The sequence below is a fragment of the Lissotriton helveticus genome, chromosome 2_1 (assembly GCF_964261635.1).
Source record: "Lissotriton helveticus chromosome 2_1, aLisHel1.1, whole genome shotgun sequence".
Classification (NCBI taxonomy): Eukaryota; Metazoa; Chordata; class Amphibia; order Caudata; family Salamandridae; genus Lissotriton; species Lissotriton helveticus.
The window spans coordinates 1,803,870,975-1,803,895,278 of record NC_136059.1 but is presented as its reverse complement, the minus strand read 5'-3'; positions in this window follow the sequence as shown (position 1 = coordinate 1,803,895,278).

Below are 24,304 nucleotides of genomic sequence, written 5' to 3'. Positions count from 1 at the left end.
TAGTGAAGTGGCCAGAGGGGAATAGCAACGACATGCCCTATCAGGTACAAGGGGCAGGAAATGGAGAAAAAGAGCCCGAAGAAGCAAGCGGAGGAAAGGAAAATGTGAGCATGGACATGGGAGACCCAATCGAGACCAGTGGAAGAGAAACATCGACGAGAGGGGAAGCAACGCCTGGGAGAGCTGGACAAGATCAAGTAGGAGGAAAGGTAGAGAGCCCTGACCCAGAGCTGCTGAGAAGACCCTCCACTCCGGTAAGACGCACGCGTGCTGGGAGATTGGTGGTCAGACCCTTGCATCTACGAGACTTTGAATAATTGAACATTGAACACTGAACTGTTCCCTGTCTTATAGAAAAAAGGGAGATATGTGGTGTTAGCGTTCTAGACGCTACGTTCAGGGCGTGTGACGTAACACGCCTGACGCGTCCAGACGGACTGCGCATGCGCGAACGGCTGTTCGCGCGTTACACAGGCCGGCACTGCGCTACATACAGCAGACCCCCGGCGCTCTTCCTGATATATATGTATTGGCAAATAAAGCATATTATCTACACGATATACCTGCCTCCTGGTCCTCTGTATGGTGCAACCTGAGCTTCTACAGTTCCTAGCACTTATTTTGCCACCTCCGATGTTAGTGATCGCTAAAGCAGTGCCAGGGGTCGCAAGAGGCAAGCCAGGGGTCACAGCTGTGACCCCTGGCAACCCCTAAATGACGTCCATTCCCCTGTGTGATGAAACCAGAAAGCTTTCTGAATATAATTTGTCACTATCTTGATAAAAGTAAGCCAGATGTTGTGACATTCTTTTGCCTGTGGCTCTGCCCATGTAAGGATTATCCAAGACCATGAAAAAATGTTGCTGATGTTTGTGTGATTACTGAATTCTCCTGTTTTCTGCTCTCTGTGTATTTGGATTGAGTCATGTTTTCTGTAGTGAGTCAAGTATGCTATTTTCAGATCTGCTACAAAAAAAGAGAACATTAACCCTACGATGACCAGCTACTTTAATCAACCTATCTTCAAAGCTTGAATGCAACGCCTGCATTCAACCACATCTCTACTTAAGCAGCCTGTCCCAATCCTTTAAGTTTTTTTTCCTGTGGATTCGTTTTCCATGTTTCACTTTCAACCCTCTTTATTGGGTGCAACAACATGAAAATATGTTAATCATATAGTTTGTTTAACTCAAAGCAGTGCTCTTTGTAACCCTGTAGCGGCTTTCCTAATTCGTATAGTCATTTTGCTCACAGAAAAAATGCTTATTTTTTTTTAACAGGGTTAAATAGAGAACTATGCAGTTTACGTCTTTATGGTACAAAGAAAAGTATATCTTTTAATTACATTTTGTGCAGTAAGTGGGATTTTAGATAAGAAATGCTTTGCTGAGTTAGGCAGCACATCCTTTCTTTAGACTTTATAGGGGTTTGAAGCTTCTGTCTGCAGTGAGTACCTTGATTGTAATTACATTGTTCAGGGTATTTTTTTTTTACCTTTTCTGAAGAGGATGGCGAATAATAAAAGTGTATTGTTGATGTTCAACAGAACGGCTTGACTGCTGGAAACTAAATGCACTACCCTTTGAGACTAATTCTCTGCAGAGAAGGAAATCCTGATGAAACTATGCAGTTTATTTGGTAACATCCATAATTCATGAAAATTATGTCATGTTCGTATATTATAACTCAGAGACATGGCATCACCTATGTAAAATATGGGTTTAGAAAGTCTATTTTCTTATACAACAGATGTGCAGATTGTAATACGCTAGCTATCAATATTGTTGAGTATGGGGAGGGTACTTAAGTAACAAGAGGTTCGGCCTTAAGTGGGTCATGGCCATTCCACCCTCTCATCAATGATGACGAATAGGATACTGTTCTCAGCAGATCTGCGTTCATTTGGTTTATGCCCTATTTTTTCACGTGTAGACATTTAAAACGTCTGTAACTGTAGCATAGTGGTCTTCTAAATCCGCCCAGTTTGATAAATTCTAGCTAAAGAAGCACTCGGTGTATGGAGTAAGTTGTTGATCTCTGTAAATTCAGAGACAAAGTGGGAAGCAATTATAGGAGCAACATTCACATACGTTTTATTTTAAAAAGAAGCAATCCCTTCATTTCCGTGCATTACAAAATCGTTCTAGGGAACACTTTAATCTCTTTTCAAAGCTATCTTAACATGGGATCTGCAAGACTCTCAGGCCTCGATTACAGGTAGTGAGGAGTGGAATTACTGGGTGATATTCCATTCCACACAATTATGTGTTGGCTGGCATTCCCATACCTAGATTTAGTTGTGGAGTACTGGATTCGATTTTATGGACTGGAAATTCCCGGCAATAAAATTGGCCAGGGAACGGGCTGCATTAAAACCAGTCCTTGTCCAACCTTCTATGAAGGCCCCAGGATCTGTGCAAAAATACTAGCTGGAACAGCACTCAGTTATTCCCCATTCTGTGGGCTTTAACTCATAAATGCAGGAATTCCAAACAGTGATAATGGACGGTTTCTGTAATTCTGACAGCACAGAATCGTTGCATGGATTCCTCATTTCAATTAATTGATTCTTAGTAATTCTTTTCGAAATTATGTATGTATGCTCTATCGTGGTAATAACAGGAATGTTGAAGTTTGCATTCTAGCAATGAAATGGAAAATTATTGTTTTCCTCAAATAAAATTAGAAAAGTTAATTTTACTTTCATAATATATATTTAACAACTTGGTTCGATATAGTTATTTATTGTATACATTTGTCATCTGTAAGCACTGTAAATACTACAGAGTGTAATTGAATAACTTCAAAATGATGGAAAGCAGAATTGGTGATGCTAGAATTCAAGTTAGTGATCATAGATGTGAGTGCTTACCTCACTGTGTCCAATTCATAATACACCCTCCAAACTCAATGCCGTTATGTAATACATATCATAATTGTCACTCATGTTCTAATTTTAACTGAATATGACCCAGAGACCTCTTATAATGAATGTATGCACTAAGTACAGTCTGATTGCATATTAGCAAAAAACAAAGGGCCCGATTCACAAAAGTAATCTGAGACAAAATCCTAACTTCAAGACTTTGGGTATCCACAAAAGGCATTTAGGAGTAGTAAAGTTAGGATTCCTAACCTTACTACTCCTAAACTGAGACAAAATCCTAACTTTATGACTTTCGGTATTCACAAAGGTCATTTAGGAGCAGTTAAGTTAGGAATCCTAACTTTACTACTCCTAAATACCTTTTGTGAATACCAAAAGTCGTAAAGTTAGGATTTTGTCTCAGTTTCCTTTTGTGATTCGGGCCCAAAATCTATTTGCACAATTGTAAAATAGTGAGTTGTATGTTCAGAGTGCTTTCTATCACAGGGGTGGACTTCATAGGACTAAAAACACAGAAGTCACTGTTTCCCAGTGCACCTCAGAGGAATACATTTTATGGCTCCATGGTTACACATAGACACATGCTGTGATCCCATTAACCAATACAGGTGTGTAACATAAAATAGTGCATTCCCACTGATTAGTTAAACTTGCATTTATTTCTCATTTAAGGCGTATCCTTCATTTTATATGCAAACTAGCAGCCGGTCCCGACGTTGTCCGGGTATGAAATAGAATGTGTGCAATGTGTGTATTTGGCAAGGGCAATTTATTTTAAAATCTCGCGATAGACAACATTTTTTGTTTCATTTGAATCTGGACGGAGAATAAATTGGACGGTCTTCGGCCCGAGTGTTTTTGATGCGCACCCAGGGCAAGGCCCACACTGCATTCTGCTATTTCAGATGCACCCAGACCAAGGCACACACTATATTCGGCCCTTTGAGACGCACCCAGGCCAAGGCACACACTGCATTCGTCCCCAGTATGTGTGAGACAACGGGCAGTCCCCAAGGGAGTCAAGCGAACGATTACTTATCACGCGTCCAGGTGAACGCAGACACCCATTGAAGGCATACGCCCAGGGGCGCGATTGGTATCCTATTTTTAGAATGTGTGGCGATTGGTGGCTGCCGATTGCCGCACACATTGTGTACGCCCCCTGCTCCCGTGCAATCCGCAATTGCCTTGCCCACTGTCGTTTGTGACGCCCATTGATGCAGCGCAATTGCGTAATTGGCGTGCCTCCAGCTGAACGCAGACGCCCATTGAACGCTCTTGCTCCCATGCATTTTTTGGTCGCTGTGTGTAAATTAATTTATGCCCACAGTTGAGTGACAGCGCGCCGTAGGTGCTGCAGTAATTTTCCCCGCAGACACGCTCATTCGCGTGTGGTCTCGCTTGAGGCCCGGCGCAAGCTGCGAATGTGAGCCTTGTATTATTCTTCCGATATGATTATTTTGTATGTACGACCCACATGGTATGAAGGACGGAACATAGCACACGCCCCCAGAGTTTGTCACGCCCCCAGCAGATGCCCTCAGCACACAATATGATTATTTTGTATGTACGACCCGCATGCCGTGAAGGGCGGAACGTAGCACACGCCCCCAGCGTTTGTCATGCCCCCAGCGTTTGTCACGCCCCCAGCACACGACCACAGCACACAATATGATTATTTGGTATGTACAACCCACATGGCATGAAGGGCGGAATGTAGCACACGCCCCCTGCGTTTGTCACGCCCCAGCACACGCCCACAGCACAACGCAGATACACCCACAAGGGACTACTTTGCTGGCACGGTTCTTTTACCTTTTAAATGTATATGGTGGGCGTCAGCATAGCCTATGTCCTTCTGCTGCAACTGCCCTTTCCAATGCTGTATTGGGTGTTGTGATTGGTGCTGTGGTTACTGAGTTTACCCGCCTCAAAGGTTTGGGCTGGCTCTTTATAATATTAGTATGGATATATATATATATTGATACCCCTCGGTTCCTTTGCGCCAGAATTTGCAGCTCCCTCTCGCCGGTTCGTAAATCCCCGCGGCAGAACCACGCCGCATTTAAATCCACAACTAATTCCCCCAGCTGGGAGAAAAACGGGACGAACTCGCGTTTGTCTTCACGTATGTGCTTTTTTATTTAATCCTTACAGCATGGAGTTTCTCAAGCAGGCAGGCACAAATCTATGCGTTTCGGGATAGCATATCCCTTGTTCACAATCAATTTGGCTCCAGGCTCTCAGTCTCAATATAGTGAGTCACATTATTGCATCATTTCCTGTTTGATGTTATTTTGGCCCTCGGCCTTCTGGGTGATGTAGTGTTTTGCAATTTTTTAAATAATTGTTTTTATCCGTATGCATAGCCTATGTCCTTCTGCTGCAACTGCCCTTTCCAACGCTGTATTGGGTGTTGTGATTGGTGCTGTGGTTACTGAGATTACCCGCCTCAAAGGTTTGGGCTCTCTCTTTATAATATTAGTATGGATACCGGAAAATTAAAGACCAACAAAATAGTTACAGAATATGTTGGGGCATATTATCAAGAAAGGATGTTACAATTATCGCCGCTTTAGCAACAGGAAACCGCCGCTAAAGCGGCGATAATGGGCTTGATAATATGCCATAGAGAATTCCAAAAGAAGCCCATGTTCACCAGAACATGGGCTTCTATGGGAATTCACAAGGGCATATTATCAAGCCCATTATCGCCGCTTTAGCGGCGGTTTCCTGTTGCTAAAGCGGCGATAATTGTAACATCCTTTCTTGATAATATGCCCCTTTGTTCTTTTAAACATCCTTATGACCACACTCCCACTCACACTGACTCTGCCCCACTGCACTTAGGATCACAGTTCTCATATATTTTTAATGCACTTTGACCATTGCATATCAGTCCAGTTTTTACAGCCATTTTCTGAACCCACGTAGCTGGCATCTTCGGAAGAAGGCGTTTTCTGCAGTACACTTTTCCCATATTACCATATATTTCTTCCATGAGGTACTACAGAGGACCAAATGGCTAATTGATATGCAAAGTAAATTATGCCTTGGCAAAGTTTCCATTTATATTTATATATATCTTTTTTCTAGAATATGTTTTTATTCCCAAAATTCTTATGGTGACATATTTTAGCCTGCATGGACATTCAATAACAAAAATCACAAATTTTGTTTTGCAAATAATATAATGTCTGTTTGGCATCAACTTCTCCTGATACTGCATGTCATAAAAAATGTCAGTATTTAATTTGCAAACTTTACAGTTCTTACGTGGATTAAAACTGGTATGTTAAAACTGAAACCTCCTTCTTTGAAAGCTGGTAATTATTTGTGCCGTAGTTTGGCTTTCAAGGAGTTATTTTCTTTTGGTACATTATTGATGGGGGACTTGTTATCAAAGTCTTTTCAGATTTTTTGTATTGGCAGGTTTTTAAGGACCTAACAATCGTTGGTCAGCATTTGCTTGATAATGTTTTTTTTTTTCTTTTATAAGTTTTTATTAGGATTTTATAAATTGTAAACAATCATAATCAATTTGTGTTACAGTATGGTTGGAACTTGGAAGAATATATTCTGACACTTTTTTTTCTTTTTAAATGATGTTTAGTTTCCTGAGCGGTATTTGAAAAACAACCCATGCTATTTATAAAGATTGAAAACAATGTATTCATTGAACAGTTTTGAGAAACCACAAGATATGTGTTTGCTTTTCTTCCAGTATTTTGAAATGTTTTTATTTTATTTTAAAACAATATTTAATAGGTAAACATTGGCAAACCCAACAGCATAACACTCGCATATTAGTGCTTGTTATGGCAAGAAAATCAAAAAAATTATTGGCATCACTATTTGTCACGCAACCATCCACACAATCTTTAATAACCCCTATATTTTTTTAGCCTTATGCAGAGTAAATCTCCCATTACAACACCAAATCAATCAGTACTTGTATAACTTGACTTATCACCCATTAGGTTATCCAGGCACTGGGCTGCGATCTCAGTGAAAGAGCTAGGCCTTGAGTCCCTTCCTGAAATCTGTCAACAATGGTGATGTTCGATGGAGGGGAAAGGGAAGGGCGTTCCAGGATTTGGTGGTGACTTGGGAGAAGGAACATCCTTCGGGCGGTGGAAGCTTGGTGTCTGTGTGAGGGCGAGGTGAGCAGAGTGGAGGTGTTTGGTTAGTTGGTGGCTCATGTATGTGGTCCTTTGTCATGGAGGGCTTTGTAGGCATGGGTCAGAAGCTTGAATTGCCATTTTTTCTGGATGGGGAGCCAGTGGTGTTCTCTCAGGTGCTATGTGATGTGGGTTCTTTTGGGCAGGTTAAAGAACAGTCTGGCTGCTGCATTCTGAATGTCTGGAGTCTTCTCCTGAGTTGGCTGGTTGTGCCTGCATAGAGTACATTGCAGTAGTCCAGTCGGCTGGTGATGAGGGCCTGTGTCACAGTTTTTCTGGTGTTGCTGGGAAGTCATTTGAAGATTCTGCAGACCATGCGAAGAGTGTGAAAGCAAACTGAGGGGATGGCATTGATGTGTCATTTCATAGAGAGTTTGCTGTTCAGGATGATGCTGAGGTTAGAGAAGTGGTCTTTCGGTGTGGGGGAAGGTCCGAATTCCGAAGGTCACCAGGAATACTTGCAGAGAGAGATGTGGGTGCCGAAAATCTTCACTTCTGTTTCATCCGTGATGAGCTTCAGGCAATTGTCTTTCATCCAGGCTGAGATGTTCTACATGCAGATGTGAAAATTGCTTTTCGTCCTGCTGGGGTCTACTGAGAGCGAGAGGACAGCTAAGTGTCATCGACGTAGGAAATTATTTTGATGTTGTGGGTTCTGACGATGTCTGCTAGCTGCTTCCTGTAGATGTTGAAGAGGGTGGGACCGAGTGATGACCATTGTGGGACGCTGCAGATGATGTGCTTTGGCAGTGAGGTGAAGGGAGTAAGGCATATGCTCTGTTTGCGTCCCATTAGGAAAGATGCCATTTATCTAAGGATGCCATCTTGGATTCTGATCTGGTGTCGTCGGTTGATGAGAGTGTGGTTGGATATGGTGTCGAAGGCTGCCAAGAGGTCGGAAAGGATCAAAGTGGCTGATTCTTCTCTGTCGAGTAGGGTGCGGATGTCATTTGTTACAGCGATCAGGGCCGTCACGGTGCTGTGGTTAGCTCTGAATTCTGATTGGGAGGGTTGTTTGTCTCCAGGTGTTCAATACCAAAGGAGAGACTTCTAGCCCCCCAATTATGGGATTTTGGCATAGCGTAGCGCAGCAAGTCATCTAGCTGCACTGCCCTACGATAAAGGGCAGGAATGCACTGTATTTAAGCAATACAGTGAATTGCTCTCCTTTCTCCCTGTTTTGCTGCTGTTTTGGCAGCCTAGTGCCAATGAAGGCACCCTTGCACCTTGGTGCAAGAGTGCCTCTGTTGCATGCAGGATTGTTTATGAGCAGGCACCTTCCTGCACAGAAACAATCCTAAGAGGCGTTGTCCTCTTTCTCTGTGTGCTGCAAAGAGAAAAAAACAAGAAATAAAGATATTTTTCCTTGTTACACCTCACCTCAAGAGGCGTAAGGATTTGGCACTTCCCCAGGGTTTTATGATTTTGTAAATCTAGGGCATTGTCAAAATCCATGGGTTTTGCGTCGAAACACCCACCTCACCTCCCATGGAATGCCTCCCGAGCACAGAGTAAGGATACGCAACTATTTGCGCTGCGTTGCCTTACTCAAGATTCATGAGACCACTCAAAAGATGGCTTTGTGTGGCTTCATAAATCTGATTCATGGCCCTGCATCACCCATGACCCAATTTATTTGGTCCAAAAGTGATGCAAGGCTCTCATAAATAACCTACAAAACGTGGGTAGACGAGCAGCCCTTTTCAATGTCTGAGACTTTTTTAGCCGGAAACAAAAGCATCGATATTTCCCACGACAGCTTCAGTTTCCTTTGAAGTTCCTGTAGAACAATAAAAAAACTTCAGCTTATTTTTTCCCCAGCTAAATGCTGCCGTTTAAGCGTGGTTTAAAATAACTCCTGAATAATTGCTTAATAACTTATGAATAATTGCTAAATGGCTGGTTTATTTGAACGGTAATTAAAATTAGGAACGAAAGAGCTCAGAGTTTATTGCTGCCAGTAAAGCTCAAAGCCCTGGAGAGAGGAGTCCATTGGAATTCAGTGCAGACCTCTGGACTGTCTGCTTTGCAGGCTGCAGCCCAGCATATGGCGAATGGCTGTAAGCATGATCCGTCAAGTGGCAGGAAGGGGGGAAAGCTCTGTCTGTGTCTACCTATTTTTTCTGTTCAATCAGAAGGAGTATCCGTCACCTTTCCCGGTGTTAAAGGATGAGTGAATCCAGATGCGTTCATTTTCAGGGGCTCAGTGTCTAGCAAAAGCATTAACCCCTTCGGAAGAGCAAGAGCACACAAGGTTGAGCCAAACGCAAACACATTAAGACAGCAGAGCAGAAAACACACATCTGTCAGGTCAGGCCGGGTGCAGCATGGCTCAGGCCGCTGTACCTGTATGGAAGACCAGCGCATGCCATGGCAGGGAGACGACTGTTCCTGGGCTGTTCGTCTCCGAGGCGTTTCATTTCGGATCAAGGGGTGTTTGGTTTAAATGAAGACAACAACAAAAACGGAATGAGTGAACAGACAAATGTAACATTCTCATCTGCACAAGCTAAACTGCACGCTTTAAAAATGAAAATAGCATATTGTGCATGAAAGAAAGTAACCCCCCTTCAGCTATGGTAATCATTAACCAGTTTTAGGAAATAACTGAAAGTATTTTCCTACTGAAATCTTCTAAGACTGACGATTCCATTAGTATGAAGTTATTGTTAAATAAAGACTGAGACTTATAAATGGGATTTTTTTTTTAAATGGACTGACCTTGACTGAACGATAAAGCACCTGTCTTCTGTTTTGTTTTCAATTATCTAGTTGTTTGTGTTTCTTCACAAAACACAGAGGTGTTCATTTAGTATGGATGGATGGCGTATAGGGACTGAGCTATCCTAAACAGTTTGTCTATGCTTTGCTCTCAGGAATTTCTGGGTGGAGCCCCATGCATATATCCTGGTTGTTTGCATAATATCAAATTCCTAAGTGTTGCTCCTCTGCCACTCCTGGTTGGATTGGTCACTCCAAGCATGCACTATGGATGATTGTATAATGGTTTACAGCATGTAGCAGTGTGAGCTATATCATTGCCATTTCAATTGGTATCTCATCTGTCACCCCTTGCTGAACCTTTAAGAGCATATAGTTTGGCTGGTTTAATACCTCAGAGCATAAACCGAGGCTGGTGTATAATCCCACAATTCTATGGTTTTCTCCTCTGCCACTCATGGCTGGACTTCACAGGCTTACATCATAGCTGACTATGTAAGGGTAGGTCATCTTCACTCCTGGCTAGTGTCCTTTAAGCCTGTACCCCAGGCTGAAGCTAAGGGGGAGGCAACAGGTGCCTGGCCACTATGTGATCATTTTTGGCCCCCTTAAATGAAAATGAAGACTATAATTTTGAATACATAAGGTTTCTTGAACACAGCCGTGTTATGCAAATTTGTACAGTGCACTATTACCCAGAATGGGATCCAGGCACTGAGCAGGTATGAGTCTAGCCAAACCTAGGTCCTAGTGGGACTACTCAACAAGCCAGGTTTCCGGCATCTTGAAGAATTCAAGAAGTGAGGAGGAGGATTTTACATGTAGAAACAGGTCATTCCATGCTTTAAGAGTGATGTAGGAGAAGGCTCAACTGTGGAATTTGGTTTTCCATAGGTGCGGGATGTGTGAAAGTAGAAGTCCACATGAGTTGAGGTGTCTGGAAGCTTTGTGAAAGCAGTTCCAATTATTGTGATATGCTGGGCCAGTGTAATTTAGTGTCTTGAAAATATGGGTGAGGAGTTTGAATTTTGCTCTTTTGTGTATGGGTAGCCAGTGGAGTTCCTTCAGGTGTAGTGAGATATAAGTGGGAGGTTAAGAGTGATTTTGGTTTCTTAGGTCTGTATAGTCTACAGCCTTCTGGTGTGTTTTTCATTATCCTGGCATAAAGAGTATTCCTGTAGTCCAGCTTGCTTGTGATGCGGCGTGTGATGGTTTTCCTGGGAGCTCTATTGGGTATGGTGTGCTATTAGTGGGCGGTTGAGGGTGATTCTGGCCAGCGAGTTCTAAATGGCCTGCAGCATTCTTGTGTGTTTTTGTTGATGCTGGCATAAAGGGTTTTACTGTAGTCCAGCTTGCTTGTGACAAGGACATGTGTCACGGTTTTCAGAGCACTGATTGTGAGCCAATTGACAATCTTCATCAGCATCTTCAGGGTATGGAAATATGAGGTGATGATGGGGTTGCCATGGGTGGCCAGGTCGCATTTACTGTCATTGAAGATCCTGAGGTTCTTGGCGTTGGTGGTGGGTGTCGGTCCTAGGTTTGTTGGCCACCAGATGGAATCCCATGGTGAAGTGCTCTTCCCATAGTTCAGCTTCAGATGGTTGGTCTTTATTCAGTGGGTGATTGCGATTTCAGTCATTAAGGGATTGAACCTGATCCGGGTACTGGGAGTCTTGTCTGTGAGGAAGAGATGGAGTTGCGCAACATAGGAGAGGACATTGATGTAATGAGAGAAGATGAAGCTGGCTAACGAAATCATACATGCATTGAAGAGAGTCTGGATCAAGGAGGATCTTCATGTAACACCACAGATGAGGTCAGGGGAAACCAGGAAGACTTACAGGGTCCTTCCAGTCAGGAAGGAGCAGATTGGTCAGAGTGTGTGTCCTTGGATTCTGATGTTGTGTAGGCACTGGATGAGAGTGAAGTTTGAGACCGTGTCAAACGCTGCAGAGAGGTCCAGGTGGGAGAGGGTCACTGTGTCTGTTCTGTCCAGTCACTTGCAGATGTCATCCACGGTGGTGAAGAGGGCTGTTTCCCTGCTGCGGTTGGGTCTGAAACTGGACTGTGTGCTGTCAAGGAGTTGGTGGCAATTGAGATATCAGTGAGGCGTATGTTAATGATTTTCTCTAAGACCATGACTTGGTAGCAAGGAGATCAGTCTGTAGTTGGTGAGCATTGAAGGGTCAGTGGAGGCGTTCTTCAGCAATGGGAGGACAGTTGTGCTTTTCCAAGCTTCTTGTAAGTAGGCAGAAGAGGAGGAGGCATTTCATGAATTTGTTTTGGTTGTCATGAGGACACTGTGCTCCATAACACTGCTAACCAATGAGTGTGTGCTGGGTGTCAGACCTGTCAGCCTTAGGGTGGTGTTCCCCCAAACATTCTTTTTCTGTTCTTTTTGTGGGTTAAACTTGCCCTCCCAGCTAGGACGTCCTCATTGTGATTCCGGCCTCTCCTTGACCACCTGCCCTCTGACAACATGCCACACACACGATCTTGAAGCCCGGACCTGCACGCCGGCTCCATTGTTTTTAGCATATGGTAAGTACTCCCTTGCTTCCACGCACGGCCTCCTTGGCTTGTGGCCCGCAGCCACAAGTTAGCCCACATTTTTCCGACAAAACTCCTTGGCAGACCATTGATTATGATTCACAGTGAATGCTATCACTGTGGAACTTGACTAATTACTGATTACGCTTCTTCTCCTTGTTTACTTTTCTGACCAAATCCCGACATGGTCCTTTTTAATTATTGACCTGTCCATATTACTATTGTTAACTTGCAGTACCGTTCTGCCTGCTTTTTGTACCTCAGATCAGTGCCTCTACAACCTCGTTGTTTAATGCTTGATCTCCATTTACTCATGGAATACAGTCCCACTGCAGCCATTAGGAAGCCCAGACCTGATTACCAGTCTCCAGACCCACTCACCCTCATTCTTATTTCCCTTATTTTTCAGGATTCCCTTTACACACTAGAGCAGTAGTGCTTTCTCTCCGTCCATCTGTCTGGATTTTCTGCACACCATTGATAGTACCATTCCTTGGATTACCGTCCTGCTTCTTAAACAGGTACCATGTCCTTTCTCACATCTATCTAATTTGACCTCACCGGTGATTGAAACTATTCTTATTCTATCCCCATTTTCTATTCTCTCCCTTGTACAGCACTAACAAATTCCTTTGTAACCCAGTCATAAAGATGACCTGAACTGATCAAAGGTCGAAGCACTGATGACCACCCCGCGCAACTCTAGGCACGTTTTTGAATCTCTAACTTGATGACTCTGCGTTTTCATAATAATCTTTGATGCTTTGCAACCATTTAAATAATTGTATATTTTCTTTGCACCACTGTCTCACTGTTTCGCTTGTCTCACTTGTCACTTGCTCCGTTTGCATTACCGCACGAACACGGTTATGCACAAGATTCTATGGGCTGCACCCACATGTAATGTAAATAGTGCTGATACTTAATTTTAATTGATTCTTCTACAATATAGGCTTTCTATACATTCTTCTTAAAACCATTGATGTCTCCTTGTTCTTTTCTTTGTGCAATTACTGTGCATGTTTTACTTAATTGCTTATGAATATCTCGTTATTATGTGCTATAACACAAATTACGCAGGTTGGGCACTTTAGCACTACTAACCAGTGCTAAAGTGCATGTGCTCACTCTTTAAAACATGTTAACATACGCTTACACACAATTGGCATTTTAATTTACTTACAAGTCCCTAGTAAAGTGACCCTATCTGTGCCCAAGGCCTATAAATTAAATGTTGCTTTTGGGCCTGCAGAACTGATTGTGCCACCCACTTAAGTAGCATTTCAAACATTTTTCAGGCCTGCCATTGCAGCCTGCGTATGCAGTTTTAAACTTCCATTGTGCTCTGGCAAAATAACCCTTTTACAATGCCCAAACCTTCCTTTTTTCTACATGTACGTCACCCCTATGGGAGGCACTGGACAGCCCAGAGGTCAGGGTTCAGCCTATTTACAAACTAGAGCCTAGATGTAGGTAATAGCAAATTACCGAATGGTAAATACCGAATTTTACCGATTCGGTATTTACTAATCGGTAATTGCTATGTAGGTAAAAAAATCGGTAAAATTACCGAATCTGTAAGATTCGGTAATTACCGATTTGGTAATTACCAAATCAGTATTTGCCATTGATTCCTATGGGCCTTGAAGCCCATAGGATTCAATAGCAAATACCGATTCGGTAATTACCGAATCGGTAAAATTACCGATTTTACAAGGGGGACAGGGTGTCACTTTGACACCCTGTTGCACCCCTGTTTCTGGCTTGTGTGCCATGTGGCACACATACATGCCCTAAGGGCATGTATGTGTGTCACATGGCACACAAGCCAGAAACAGGGGTGCAACAGGGTAAACTTACCGATTCCACATGCCCTAAGGGCATGTATGTGTGTCACATGGCACAGGTGTACATGCACAGATGTGCATGTACACTGGAATTCGTTATTTACCATGGAATAGTATTCCATGGTAAATAGCGATTCGGTAAGGGCCAGTGGCACTGATTACAGTGCCACCTACATATTGATTTACGGAATCGGTAAGTTTACCGATTCAGTATTTTACCGATTCTGTAAATGTACCGAATCGGTAAATATACAGATTCTGTAACATTAAGGCCACCTACATGTCAATTCCCAAATACCGGTCGGTAACGGCCGAAATAGGCCGTTACCGACCGGTATTTGGCGACCTACATCTGGCCCTAGGACATGTAATGTTACGTTTTACATGTCCTGTAATGAAAAACTCTTAAATCAATTTTTCACTATTGCAAGGCCTACCTTTCCCATAGTACAACATTGGAGTTACCTTATCAGATTTAATACAATGTAATTTCCAAATGGCAGCAGGTAACCAGTTCATGTTTGGTTTCTTTGGAATTGTAATAGAAAGTCCTAATTTATGGTGAAGTTGGATTTAAAATTAAAATTTTTGAAAATACCACTTGTAGAAAGTTGCAATTTTTCCTCCCTTAGTGATCTTGTGCCTGCAGCTTGTCCTTTTGTGACAAGATTAAGTGTGATTGTCAGTTGGGCTGTGTATTCCTCCTTCACAGCACACACGCTAGAGAGCTTAGGTGTGCCTGGATGGGCCATCACTGGCAAGATGGGAGGGAGGATCTAGGCACAGTCTTACTTACGCTTGAACAGGCTGTGGAATGCCTCCACAAATGGCTGCATACCCCTGTAGTTCGTCTGGAGTCAGGAAAGGGGGCAGGGTACCTGTGCACATTAAAGGGAAGCTTCTAGAAGCTTTTCCCCTTCTTCAAAGGCAGAACTGGGTACAAACGGGACCTCAGACACCAACTCTGTCAGAAAGAAGGACTGCTGTGCTGCTGAAAGGACTTTCACTTTGCTGGACTGCTGCTCTGAACAAACTCCTGCCCTGCTGTGTTGACCTGCTGCCTGTTGCCCTCTTGCCTGGGTGAGGAGAGCTGGACCTTCACCTCTTCAATGCAGAACCTCAGGGTGACTACAAGGGTGAGTTGGCTAGCTTCCTGATCTGAAGCCTTAAGGACATAACATGCCCCTGCACCTGGATTCGCCATCTGTGAGCCTACCCTGCCAAGTGGTGCTATCTCAGTCCTTGACCCTTGGAAGTGGGCCTAAAGTGCTTGCCACCTTCTGTGGATCAGCAAAACAGGTGCATCACCTCTGCTGTGTGGATCAGTGCCACTGCAATGACCCACAGGGTATCACAGTCAGAACTGGCGCACCACTTAGGTTGCATGTTGCATCTTTGGCGCTCTGCAAACTAAGATAGAAGGTGCTTCCTCTTCAGCAGGCCTAAATGGGTGCCTGTAGCTAGCCTACACCTCAATGCAGTTGACCTGAGCTTGTGACTTTGTCCCAGTCCGGTGAAACCAGATATCCACAGTTGCCACTTTGTGCTGTTTCGTGCTATTGTCATAAAATCTTCACCCCCTGATTAAAAACAGAACAGTGCAAAAAGCAGTTTCAACATATAACTGCAAACAGGCCCGTTTTTAATCAGGGGGTGAGTCGATATCCTAATAAAAAGTTCTCTTCCTTTCGCCTCATCACCCTATTTTATTCACCACTCTTTTGTGTTTTGCACTGCACTGAATTCCCTTGAGATCTACTACTTATGGTCTAAAGTGATTGCGGGTCTGATCCAATTCAGCCTATTATCGTGGTTATGGCAATAAGTCTCTATGATCAAGAGACATACCATCCCGATAGATGGATGACCAAATGAGAAGATTGATCATTGCGATATATTGATGGGAATTGTTGGACTTGGCCCTCTTGGCGGGGTCATCCCTGAACTTTTTGCCTTCCTCCAATATTCTCTATGACCTGTTTTTGTTGGTTTAATGACTCTGGGCACTTTACCACTGCTGACCAGCGCTAAAGTGCATATGCTCTCCCAATGTAAAGTGTACCTGTAATTGATTTCCATGATTGGCTCATTGGATTTACTGTCAGTCCCCAGTAAAGTGCACCAGGAGTGCCAGGCCTTGTAAATACCAATACTGCTAGTGGGCCTGCAGCGCTGGTTGCGCCACCCACAGAAGCAGCCTTTTAAAACATGTCTAGAGTCTGCCATTGCAGAACCTGCGTGCAGTCTGGTACTGTCATGCTAACTGTGCAAGTACACCTACTTGTCAGTCCCTAAACCTTCCTTTAACTTCATATTAGTCACCCCTATGGTAGGCCCAAGGGCAGGGTGCATTGTAAGCATAAGGTAGGACAAGCCCTGATGTGTGTGGCATGTCCTAATAGTGAATTACAGCCATTTCCGTTTTTCACTATTGTAAGGCTACCTGTTCTCAGAGGCCAGAATGGGCTGCTGGAATTATTACACAATATAATCCCAGCAGGCTCAGGGAACATGGTGGAAGGTCAAGTTTAGTATGCCTGAACTCAGAATAATAAAATACTTCTTTTAGTAAAGGTTATTTTAATATCCTGTGTTTGCAAATGCTACTTTTAGAAAGTTAGCATTTGCTTGCCTGACTATTTCAGCCCACTTCTGCCAGGATGTGTATCTGCTGTCTGGGTTATGTGAGTGACAGGGTTGGGGATGACAGGTGGTGAGTAGAGGGATTACACCAGAGGGGGTGGTGGGAGTTCCCCTTGACTCTGAATAAGGCTGTGCTCTGCCACCACAATGCTGGCTCCGCCCCCTGGGGAGCGACTGATGACTCTGCCCGACACCTGGTCCAGGAAGAGGGAAGACTGTCAACAAAGTGCTCCTGAATATACTTGTCATCACAATGCTGGCTCCACCTCCTGTGGAGCGTCTGCTGTCCCTGTCCCACACTCTGAAAGAAGAAACCAGAGCCTGGAAACCAAAGTGCTCAGAGACTGACTGGATTAGGCAAAGGCCCCCTGGCCTGCAAGAACAAAATAAATGTCCAATAAAAGTAGGAGCACTGCTACTAACAAATCAGATCCTGTTTGCGCTAAGAAGAAACTCTGCCTGAAGAGAAGTACCTGGGGAAGCTGCATGGAGGAGTACTGTCTCTAATCCTGAGAGACTGGCCTGTGGTGGGTGCCTTGTTGCAAGAAGGAGAGAAGATAAAAGACTGAGAAAGTCTTTATTTATTAAACGTGTGCATTCTTCTACAAAGATTTTCAAGGGCTGAACTGCACCCCAGGAACATTGGGCGCTAACCCCCTGAAAGAAGGAAGCTGCTGCTGGTGTGAACTTTTCCTTCAGTGCTGACCCCAGAGACCTGAGTGCATCAGGGAAGCTGTCCCGCACTCTGAGAGCCCTTGCAGTTCATCCCGCCGAGCAACGCGACTCCTGGACACCTGCAAACGCAACTCGCACCGCAAAGGCCTGCCCCGCCTGGCCCAAGCACCGTGAGCTGCTGCTACGAGTCAGGAGAGCACCTCAAGAACGGACTGACTGGTCCAAGTAATGTGAACCTAAGCCCCGAGCTGTGGAACACACCACAAAGACTGCCTGCATCGGCGCTCGCCCCCCCCCCCCCTGGGAGAAACGTCGCTGGATTGACCTCAAGTAGCTGCCCCCTCCAGGACGGCCCACCAGGACGGCACCGCAACGTGGGACAGCAGCCTAGCCGTCCGCCCCGATCAAGAAGAAGGTAAAGAACTGTGCACTTTGTGTTTGTACATCCGAGCGCTTTGGACGCAGCGTACACCCCTCTGGCCTCTAAAGCTGGCCGGACGCGTCCCCCGGTACGCCTCACCCCCTTCACTTTTGACAGTGAGACCAAGGTACTGTACTTGTGCACGGTGCGAGTCGCACTGAAGCTACGGCTCGCACCGCCCTTTGTGCCTCAGGAGCCCCTGGTACGCTCCGCATCGTGTGCGCGCCCAGACAGAGGTGTCCGCGAGGGGTGGGGGCTGTTGTAACCGCAGTACGAGTCGCACACCAGTAGTACGACTCTTACCCCTTGTCAGGCTGCGGTGTACGCGTCTCACACGAGATGTCTGAGACTTGGTAGGGCGTTTTACCGGTAATCGTAGGAGGCGCATCTTGCTTTAAATATCTTGGAATCCGTTTTTAACCTAACTGGTGCCATTTAAGTACTGTGAAGCCGATTTTAACCCTATCCATTATATTTAGGCATGGTGGCATCATTTGTAAAGTAACTTGAACCATTCTGAAGTACTGGGAAGTCGTTTTTGAGAAGTGATTGAAATTATTTCAAGGACTGTTTATTATATTAAGAACTGTGGCATACGGAGAGTAACTGGACCCTTTAAAGACTGTATTTATTTATGAAGCCTGCTTGAAAGTTATAAATAAAGGATATATATATTTTTACAAACCTACAGTCTTGTGTTCCTGTGTGGTGGGTTGATGGTCATTGTGGGGGATGCCTCAAATGCTTAACCGTATGTGCTCCAGAGATTAGCCTTGACTGCTTGCGCCACACTACCCAGAGGGTGAGCAGGGGTTATTTCCTGAGAGTAATCCTTTGCCCTGACTTAGAGGAGAGGGTCCCTGCTTGTCGCAAGTACATACCTGCGCGAACCAGAGACCCCCAAGTCTAACATTGTTGGCAGTGGTGAGGATCACAAATTTGCATTTGTAGTGTCTGCACAAGTGATTGTTGACCATTGCATAGTGATTACAGTCCATTAACTGAAGCCACAGACTCCTTTTGATTTGTGCTTTGCTAGAAGAGATCTCCATGTGTTTTTGAAGTCATGCCTATATCAGTGAAAATGGAAAAGGCAGCACCCATTTCTTCTATTGACTGTGATTGGGAGAAACTTGAAAACTACACCAAGAAACAGCTCAAGCGCTTCTGCAAAAATTTGAACATTTCCATGACCGGACTCTCCAGAAGGGAGCAGTTCCAAAAGGCGCTGAGGGCCTGGGTCAAGGCAAGGAATGCCCCTGGAAAGGATATTGAATTTGAGGATGCAGAACAGCAGCTGGAGGGACCCCTGACTCCAGAGTGGAGGGGTGCAACCTCCCCGTTGGGTAGCAGTGTTTCTATCCAATGTCTGTCGCCAGAGGAGCTGGCAGACAGGCAGGCAACCAGAGATCACGAAATGAAGTGGGCAGAGCTGGAAATAAATGGGCAACTGGAGCTAGAAACTAGGAAATTAGCCCTTGAAGAAATGAAAATGCAGCTGGCACATGACTTAAGAATGAGGAAACTTGACTTGGAGCTCGAGGGGCTTGAGGCCAGGAGGGCTTCAGCTCAGCAACAAGAAATATGTGTAGCTCAGAGATTGGGCTTTGCTGAGTTGGAGGTGGAGTCCACCTCAGATGGTGGAAGCAACATTCAGGTGTCTAGTGCTGGGAGAGTAGTACACACACCCAGAGATGTGACACCTGACTTGGAGGGGGTTAACATACAGGAGGAGGTTCAAGGACATGAGGTAACTCCAGTAGTGCGCAGCGTCCCTGAAGGGAATAGGGTAGCTGGCGTAGGTGTTCATGGTCCTAGTAGTGCGAGGGACACTCTACTGACTCTAGATGAGAGGTACAGGGAGAGGGGATCCCCCAAAGTTCAGGTCCTGGAATGTGAGTATGGAGACCGCCCAGAAGAGTGTGGGTTGTGGGACAGAGACAGGCAGATACTATCTTGTCAATCTCAGGAGAGTGGTGTGGAGTATGTGTGTGAGGCACTGGATGGTGAGGTGAAGGATAGTTTGGTTGACCCTTGTAGGGGGCTGTGTGATCCAATTCTGAGAGAGCATATTTTAAGTCCCTGTTTCCCAGAGCTATGCCAACACCTGTTTGAGAGTGAGTTCTCTGACCCCAGGGAGCTCACATTGGAGGCTGACCCTTTGGTGGATTCCAGAGGGTCTGAAGCAGCATTGGGGAGTGATTCCAACAAGAGTGGCTCAGGTACATTCCAGTCCTGTGTGATGGAAGAGGTTCAGTGTAGCCCAGCTAGGTCTCAGTGTAGTGGGAGGGGTGTAGGGGCTCACGTCCTGTCTCAGAGGAGAAGGAGTGAGTGTGGGTTCTGTCCCAAGGTACCCGAAACCCAGTCTCAGGGCCTGGATGGTTTCTTAAGGGAACATCAGGTTTGGGGCCTAGGCTGTACTTGTAGGCCATTTGAGGAGGATCTCCCAGTGATTAGAGAACGTGGAGACTCTGTAAGCAGAGCTCCAGTAGTTCTGGTATCTGGCAGTACCACTCCAGTTGGGAGGGTGCAGAAGTCCAGATGGAGGGGTGAGAGGGGGAAGAATCCCCAGTGGGATAACCAGTGGGTCAGAGGCCAGCCAGCAGGGCTGCGTCCCCAGGAAATGACCATGGTGACACCACTTCTGTCCAGGAGGATCTTCGCGCACTGTCAGATGGACAGGGGACGGGGGATCTGCGCCAGGCAGACTGTCACACAACACAGGAGTTATGTGTTACCCTCAGGGGGGGCATGCATGCTCCCAATGAAGTCCTGGTGCGCCAGGCAAGTGTTCAACTGCAGGATTGGGTCCCTGAGTTGGGAAGCCAGGTTCAGAGGCTGTCTGACCTGGAGGGTGAGACCACTGTAATCAGTGTCCTGACCCCTGTCACTTCTAGGGGTACCTCTCAATTTGGGAGTGGGCAGTACTCTGGAAGAGGGTGCAGTGGGAGGGAGTCCTCGCCTCTGACCCCGGTTCAACTAGAGCGTTTAGACCCTAGGTTTCAGGGCCAGGTGCAGGGTGTCCCCCCTGACCTGGTGCCCCAGTTGCAGGATAGCACCCCTGAACTGGTGGGCAAATTGTGCAGGTCACCTGCCACAGGTGCCCTGACAATTCTGGAAGGGGTACCACTCCAGGTGGGAGGGTACAGAGCCCCAAGGAGGAGGACCGGGTGTCGGAGAGCCCACCCCAGTCTTTGGTCCAGCTGCCGGGTACAGGCCTGGGGCTGGTGGGTCAGTGCCAGGATGTTGTAAGATTGTGGTGCATTCTAGTAGTTGGAAGAGGAGGAGCGGAGACAGGAAAGGGGCAGTTAGAATAGGGACATAAACGAGACAAGAGGTGCATAATAAAGCTCCTTTGAAAATCAAGTATGTGCCTGTCGTTATTAGGAACAGGACACTACAGCTGGCGACGAGGGTGGGATAGTGCAACCTGCCATCCCTGAACACCTGAGAGGAAGCGTCCCTGTCCCTCGGCAGCACGAGAGGAATGACCGCTGTTTCGCGCCAAACAAAACCGGGAGCTCACCCCGGGTGTGTGCCCAGCAGTGCGTGTTTGAAGAGGAGATCGGGAGCCTACCCCAATCCGACCCTGTTGCTCCGGTCACCATGGAGCGTGTGAGGCATTGGTGAAGGCTCGTGAAAGTGCCCACAGAAGAGCGCCGGTGCGCGAGAAAACTGAAAAACTCACCCCCGATGCGTGCAAAACGGCACGCGACTAAAGAAACGAAGTCGGGAGCTCACCCCGATCCTACCTGGATGTTTTGGTAGCCCAGGAGTGTGAGAGTTGTCGATGGGACATTGCTGCCTGGGAAGGACCGGCTGCCGGTGAGTGCTGAGAAAACTTGTGAGCCTGAAGAGAGCCTGGAGAGTGAATGGCATCAAATCTCGTGGAGGATGAGATTTCCAGAACGGCGGCCATCTTGAAGTCAGGCGGCCGAAGGGACATCCCCTTGTGAAGTGTGGAGGCGGCCATCTTAGAGTCAGGCCAAGTTGAGCGTGCAGAAAGAAGCTTGGCAAAGACAAAACAAGCATTGATAAATGCCAAAAACAAGCATTGGCAAAAAGAGAGAAGCAGGCAAACAAGCATTGGTACATGCAAAACAAGCACTGGTAAATGCAAAACAAGCATTGGCAAAAGCAATCAGCAAGCGAACAAGCATTGGCAAAGACCAAACAAGCATTGGCGAAGACAAGAGACAAGCAAACAAGCATTGGTAAATGCAGAGCAAGCAGTGGCAAAAGCAAGCAGCAAGCGAACAAGCATTGGCAAAGACCAAACAAACATTGGCGAAGACAAGCAAACAAGCATCGGTAGATGTAAATCAAGCATTGGCAAAAGCAAGAAGCAAGCGAAGACAAGATATAAGCAAACAAGCATTGGTATATGCAAAATAAGCATTGGCAAAAGCAAGAAGCAAGCAAACGAGCATTGGCAAAGACCAAACAAGCATTGGCGAAGACAAGAGACAAGTGATCAAGCATTGGTAAATGCAGGACAAGCATTGGCAAAGGCAAGAAACAAGCAAACAAGCATTGGCGAAGACCAAACAAGCAGTGACAAAGGCAACAGGCAAGTACACGAGCCTTTGCAAGCACAAAACAAGCATTGGAAAAGCAAGCAAACAAGCATTGGTAAATGCGAAACAAGCATTGGCAACAACAAGAGATAAGCAATCAAGCATTAGCAAAGACAAAACAAGTATCAAGCAAGCAAGCCTTGGTAAAGGAAGTAAAACAAGCAGTGATAACTGCAAGTGAACAATAAGGAACCAGCCTTGGCAGGTTTAGAGGAACAAGCATTGGCAAATGTAAATAAACAAATGTTAGCAAACGTGCAGGAGCAAACATTGATAAACGCAAGTGGCAAATGGAATGAAAAAATATGCATCAGCGCAATAGAACAAGCACAAGCAAATGCAGATCCTGAATGTAACGAGTATGAGCAAAGACAAGTGTCAAAGTAAACGTTCAGCACCACGTGGAGACAAACAGTTAAAAGTAACGGGAACTAAGAAGATAAATGATCCAGGAGCGTGAGTAGATGAATGTCAAGGAAGTCGTCTCTCATCGATGAAGTGATTGGATAACCTGCACCAATCCAGAAAGAGACACATGAGTAAACAAGATGTCAAGTGTGCCAGGCACCATCGCGGAAGAGCCAACAATCACCTGCAGCTAACATGAGACGCTAAAGAAAGCGAGCCACGAGTCATGCATAGTGTAGCTGAGTGGTGGCCATTTTGACCAAAAATAATCCAAGTTTCATTTACTGGCGCCTATCGAGACAGTTGCGAAGCTTACCAACCTCAAAGGAAACGGCCAGACCAAGGATCTCGGCTGAAAAGAGTCAGCGAAGAAGACGGGAGCAAAGTGAACAATCCTGTGACCATAGCCGACCAGAATCTTCCTCCCTCATGGCGGTGGGAAAAGCAACACAAGGATCCAATCCTTGCATTGAAGTGCCATCCCCAGTGACACAGATGGACACTCGGACTTTGGGTCTGGAATGGAACCGGTGGCTGGACTCACTGGATGATTTTCTTGAAGCAATTGGTGAGCGAAGAGATAGAAAATGTCTGACACTACTCCTCCAGCTGGTAGGTCATTAGGGCCGACGCTTAATCAGAACATTTCCTGAAAAGGACACAGAGACCTACGAAAGACTCCAAGAGAAGCTACGTGCCCATTTCCACGCACAGGTAGACGTGGATTATGATCGCATCGCTTTCAACACAGCACGGCAGGAACCAGGAGAATCATTGCCAAAATTCATCACCCGGTTGCAAAGTTTGGTACCATGCTGCCAATTCAATCCATTTACAAATGAGGAAGCAGTTTGCCTCCGGATAATCGAAGGCTGCTCAAATTCTAACACGAAGCGCAAGATCCTTCGAGGGTGGTGGTCGCTAAAGGAAATCATCAGAAAGGCCGAAGTTGGAGTGCGGGTCAAAGCAAGAGACATTTCAAAGGAATTGCACCCCAATGCAAGACACAAAGATACCAGGAAAGAGACATCCCTCATGTCTGGGAACAAAACGCAAGAAACAAACAAAACCAGAAAGAGGGAGGGTGAAGGCAGACCAGAGATAAGACAGCGGGAGAGACAAAGGGACATAGAATACTCCGAGTCAACAATACAAAAGAGTGGGACAATCCAGGATTGTGACAGTCTCACTGACACAACCTCAAGGAGTCATTCAAAGCATGGCACAAACTATTTTGAAGAGGATGAAGCGTCAAGTGGGACAGATGGCACCCATGGACAAGATGGCAGTCTGCCCAACAAGCGGGCAAGAAAAACAAACTACAGAAGAGGGGAACAATCATGTCAACACCGGAAATCAGCACACGAGCACCCCCGAGCATCCCGCTATTG